Source organism: Bos indicus x Bos taurus, chromosome 11, assembly GCF_003369695.1.
Source record: "Bos indicus x Bos taurus breed Angus x Brahman F1 hybrid chromosome 11, Bos_hybrid_MaternalHap_v2.0, whole genome shotgun sequence".
Lineage (NCBI taxonomy): Eukaryota > Metazoa > Chordata > Mammalia > Artiodactyla > Bovidae > Bos > Bos indicus x Bos taurus.
In genome coordinates, this window is record NC_040086.1 from 81538400 (window position 1) to 81544399 (window position 6000).

Below are 6000 nucleotides of genomic sequence, written 5' to 3' on the forward strand. Positions count from 1 at the left end.
TGAGATCCATTATCTGTGTCAAGGAAATCAGTTCTCGTCTTTATCAATGTACCTCTCTATTCCCTGTGCACTGCACACAGACACCTCCCATTTGGGGAAGTCAAGGAGATTTGCTCAAGTGGAAATCACCCAGAAGTCATCAGCTCTCACAAGCATGATCTCCAAAGGTTCCTTTGAGACAATAGCCACAAGAATGGAGAAAAACAAAACAAAACACGTTGGGCAAAGGGGCCATCAACTTCCTGGAGAAAAAGGAAGCCCAGGGGAGTCTGGGGGCACATCCTGGTCTTCAGTTCTGTCCTTTGCAATCTCTCCATGGCTGGGGTGAGCTGCCAGGGCTGGGAGGGAAGAGTCAGTGAATTCCAGTGGGGACCCTGCAAGAGTTAGGCCCCTCTCCTAGGTGTCATCTCAAAACACCCCCTCCACATCGCATATTTCTGCCTGCTGCCCCTGGATTCAGACTCTGGGTCCTCTGATCTTGGCCTCTGCACACCAGCTCCCACCACCTGCCTGGGCCTCTTTTGTACCCATTTAGCTGATCAACTGGCCTCTGCCCACCATCCAAGACTCCTGACTTCATAAATCCTCAGTCTGGGCAGACTGGGCAGCCTCTTCTGCCTCTGACCAGGAAGACCTTCAGCTAACCAAGGCCCTGACCTTAGCTGTGACCAGCCAGCACAGAGCCCAAGCTGCCACAGACCCACAGCAGCCAATATGACAGTACCACCTGCTCGGAAGTCCCGAGGCTCCTTAGACTCCTTCCTGTCCTCCCCAGGCTTGAGTTCTGGGCCAGACAGTCGAACGGAGGAGGGAACATTAGGGAATGTATCTTTGCTTCCCAGGTGGTGCTAGTGGTAAAGCACCCTCCTGCCAATGCAGGAGATGTAAGAGACACTGTTTCATCCCTGGGTCGGGAAGATACCCTGGAGGAAGGCATGGTAACTCATTCCAATATTCTTGCCCGGAGAATCCCACATGGACAAAGGAGCCTGGCATAATACGGTCCATAGGGTCACAAAGAGTTGGACACGACTGAAGTGACCTAGCATAGGTCACTTCACTTATCCTTGTAGTTATTCAGGCATTCACCCATGTGTTATTCAGTCAACAACATTTACTGAGCACCTACTTTATGCTGAGTATCTTAGTCTTCAGGCATATAGTGATAAATAAGACCCAATCCCTGTCCTCAGGGCTCCAACTGTGATGATGGAAAAATGCAGAAGGCAGAGAAAGTTTAGAGGAGAAACATCCTTCCCTGCTTCAGGAGATCCCAGAATGCATCACAGAGAACAAGTGTTTTAATTTGAAAGATGAATAGCAATTCTTTGGGACAGAAAAGCATGGCAGTTGTGAACATGTTCCCTCCTCACTGATGAAGTCTCAGGGACAGTGGTAATGCCTGGATGGAGAAGATGCTCAGAAACAATCGCATCATATAAGATAAAGTCAGTTCTCTAGGGCGGGGGGAAAAGGCATCATTCTTGCTCCTCTGCCTCAAACCTGTAAACCAGTTGGAATCCCTTGTGAGGTCTTGAAAAAGACCGAAGCTTCTGTCCCACCCTCCAGAGGTCCTGATGTCCTTGGCCTGAAATGCTGTCTAGTCATTGGAATCTTTAAATCCTCCCCAGGTGATGCCAACACACAGCTATGTTTGAGAACCTCTGATTTAGAACAATGCTTCGCAAACTTCACATGTCAAGCCATTCAAGAGATCCTGTTGAAATGCAGTTTCAGATGCAGCAGGTCTGGAGCAGGAACTTAGATTCTGAATTTCTAACGAGTTCCTGGTGATTCCGGTCTGTTGGTGTGGGGACCACACTTTGAGTAGCAAGCGTCTCTGAGGCTGAATGCCCAGATCAATTCAAGAAGTCTCAGCATCACGCCTGCACCCAAGGGCGATGACTCTGCTCTCCCAGGCACTAACCTCTGGATTGAGAGGATGCTGGGGGCAGGGCTGGGCAGTCAAGGCCGGGGCGGGGGTGGTTGCGGGTGGGGGGCAGGAGGAGGGGAACTTCACTATTTACCCACGTTTTTAAGAGCTGGCACAGCATACCTGTCCCCGCCAGCTGCCTGTCCACCCAGCTGCACTCAAGGCCAAGGGGCAGCCCAAGAGGCCTGGCGAGCCAGCTGACAGCCCAGCGCGGAGGGTGGCGGCCGCTGTCTTGGCAGGAGCTGCCTTCTGGGTAAACATTGTTCCGCGTTTTTTTCTTTTTTTTTTTTTTTCTCTTCAAACAAGCCCTTCCCAGCGCTGGCCACATAACCCTAGACAAGGCCTCTCAGTGCTGTTGACACAAAGGCACAAATGGTGTCATTCCAGCCCAGAGATAAAACTCTGATCCTCCCATAATGGGGGGCATTTCCTCTTGGGAAGAACACCAGCCCGTCGGGCAATTCAACAAGCCCAGGCTAAGCCCTGCCCTCCGGCGAGGCTCCAGTTTGCTGTTGTTTGCGGTGGATTTCTTTCTCCCCAAAGCTCGGCTTGTCTCCTGTGCCTCCGTCAGCAAATATGTCAGCCTCAGACAATAGCCTCTTTCTGCAGACAATGGTCAGCGCGAGGAATGTCGCAGGAGGGCAGGACTTGAGAAGGGACAATCAGCTTTCAGAATCCAGTGGCCGAGTGGGTGCTGCAGGGAGGGTCCTGCTGTCACCAGGGCAGCCTCCTCAAAGGCACCATTTAGAGGACACGCAGCCCCAGAAAAAATGTGTGCCTTGGGCAGCGGTGCAATCAGAGGGTCCTTAGCCAGCCAGCCGCTGCTGCGAGCTGACTCCTGTTACCTGCAAATGGGTTTTCCGGAGGCTCCTGCAGCCACAGCCCCTGCCCTGCAGGCTTTGTTTAATGAGAAAACAAACAGTCACCCCCAAATCAGACCGCCGCAGGCAGTTCCCCACACCGCCCCTCCTGCAGTACCCAGCCTGGGCCTCCATTGGTCAGCTCTCCAGAAAAGAAAAGGCTTATTCATCTCCCTAAGGTGGAAACTCGCTTTCTCTGGGGTGGAGGGGAGGTGGAAATTGTGTAACCATTTTGTAGTGGAATCGCCTGTAGTCCTCAAGGTCCTTTGGAAAAAGAAAAACAGATAAGGGGGGCGGAGGTTGGAGTCAGCGCTGGCAGCCTGCTTGCTAGATTTGTTCACTGCGGGATGACTCTTCTGACACAGGCCACGGGCCTCAACGTCATGTCAGCTGGTCCCTGGATTCCAAGGCCCCTCACTGCCATTGGAAAATGAAAGACACTTGGGGGCAGAGAGCGAATCATGCATTCATTCGTTCATTCCACTAGCAACCATGCCTGACACATAGTAGGAGCTTAGGGACCAGTTGTGGAATGAATGGAATGCTTCTTAATATTGGATTCTCTCTCTCTGCTTAAAAAACCTTCAATAGCTCCCCATTGCCTCTAGTATAAATTTCATTTTTTTTTAACACAGCCTGCATCTTGTCACCTGGCCCCTCAAATACCTCTCCAATCTCAGAGTTCCCTCTTTTCTCCTCCACATGCCCCAACACACGCATCCACCCCACCCCACCCCCTCAACACGCAGGCTACTACTGTTCCTGAAACAAAACACACGATAAGAGCCTCCAGGCCTTGGTCCCTCCAGTCCCAAGGCCCTGTCCCAGCTTCCTATACAGATTTGGAGAGCTCCCCCTCTTCAGACTCACCTCCAGTGTTTGCCCCTCCTCCCAAGTGCCGTCATGATGCTTCCAACCCCATGGCCTTGCTCTTGTCCATGCCTATCATAGTGACATTTACCATAACATTATAGCATCTGTCCCAACCATATGTGGACTCCTTGAGAGCAGGGCCTGAGTCTGACTTCACCTGCTATGCGGAGTGGGGTCCCAGGGCCTGGTCCATCATGGTTCTCAGGAAGTCGGGGGCCAGCTAGCCCTGATGTGCCCAAGACAGCTCCCGGAAGTCCCACATCCCAGGAAACAGCCCAGGCCTGGGCCAACCTGAACTACTTGTACACTTGTTAGTGTAGTAATGAATGAATAAATGCCCAGGTCACCATTCATTCAACACATGTATTCTAAGACTCTGTGAGCCCGGCCCCATGCTCTTTGCAGGGTATTTCTAGCAAACATCCAGCATCTCTTCCAAACAACCCCACTGCTCAGCACTGCAAAGGGATGAATCTTTGCCGCTAAATGAGCTTTAAGTCCATTAGGCACCTTTCCTTGGCCCTTGTTTATCTTCCTGGCTATCCCAGCAAGAAGCCACATTGTTTATAATGCATCTGTTGACATCTGTCTTATCTCCCCAGATTTGCCCCTCTTCTCCCCAGGTCTGCTGACCTCCAAAAGTATGAGCCCTCTAGCCCCAAGAGTTGAATTTTTTTCTAAGGTTTTATAAGTCAAAAGGTCCACACTAGAGCTTTGGTGTTCCCAACACAGCCCCCAGCCCCAGGCCTCCGGAACAGGAGCGATCACAGCCTGGCCCCATTTGTCTGTTCAGTCTCCCTCAGACCCTCAGGCAGCTTGGACCCATCTGTTTCCCAGTTCTAGGTCAAATCAAGCTGAGAAAGGATCAGGCTTCATCTGACCTGAGATGGCTGTGGCATCTGGCTGGCTCCTCCATCCCACCTCCTCCCCATCCTGGCCAAATGAGCCGAAATCCCCCACCCCCTCTGGTGGGCTACAGGGACGCTATCTCTCCTAGAGGGTGATTTCAGAGCTTCTGGGAAGTGTGACCATGTAGAAGCCACAAAGACAGACACATCTGGTTTGAATCTCAGCTCAGGCATTTAGCTGGGTGATTTCAGGTAAGTTACTTAACCTCTCTATGAAGCTTCATTTAAACAGGGAAGTTTATACTGTCCACTTTGCAACAGGATTATAAAGATGATAGGAAATTGACAAGGCATTCAAGGCATCCAGCTCAGTGTCTAGCATACAGTAGCTGCCCCAGAAGCTACTCCTCTCGTTTTCAACACAAAGGGGATAAATAGCCAGTTAGAGTGACTCTATTTAGGATCTTGGAGCCAAGCCTATACTGTTAGACATCTCACTCTGCTGACTTGAGAAGGGACAGGTCACTGGACAGGGATTTCCAAGTTTTGCCCCTTCTAAAATGTCATTTCCTCTAGAAGAAGGGACCGAAATGCAGAAGTTGCACCAAGATGGATAGAAGTTGCTCATTTAAATTGGAATGTTCCATAGAGGGCTTCCTGGGTGGCACAGCAGTAAAGAATCCACCTGGCAATGCAGGAGATGCAGGAGACGTGGGTTTGATCCCTGTGTCAGGAAGATCCCCTGGAGTAGGAAATGGCAACCTGCTCCAGTAGTCTTGCCTGGAAAATTCCATGGACAGAGGAGCCTGGCAGGCGACAATTCATGGGTTACAAAAGAGTCAGACACGACTGAGTGACTGAGTGCGAATATACATTCCATAGAATCTTTGGTTAACAAAGGACAAGAAAAATAAATATCAACAGATGGACTTCTTTTTAATCTTTTTCCCCCCAAATTCACAATAAAAATGTTAAAATTTGCCAAAAATTGATTTTAAAGCATGGCTTGAAGCCAAATGTAAGGCATCTTGATGTTAACGTTCGGAGGTCACACTTGGAAGAAGCAGTGGTCCTCTCATTGCCCATGTAAAAAAACAATAATAATAATTTCCTTTCATCTAGAAGCGATCCCCTGGCTCTCCAGAAGGGCAAGGCTGCGCGTTGTTGTATGCATGACCACTTACCCTTTAAAAATGCATGCATTTAACCAGCCTGATCCTTTCACATTGCCCACACAGCTTTAATCTGTCATTCCAACAATTCCTAGTTCACCTTTCAGCTTCTTCCTCTCCATATAATTTGAATGCCCCTATTTATTCCTGGGTTGCTTCTGTGAACACTCTTGACTTTTTATGAAACCAAAATTAATAGCTTTATACCCTAAGAATTCAGGAATGAGCTGCAAAACTATACCTTTGGAAAGTCCTTCTAAGATTTTTTCCAAATTAATTGCTTGAGGGTAATCTTTTTGTTAGGACATGCATGT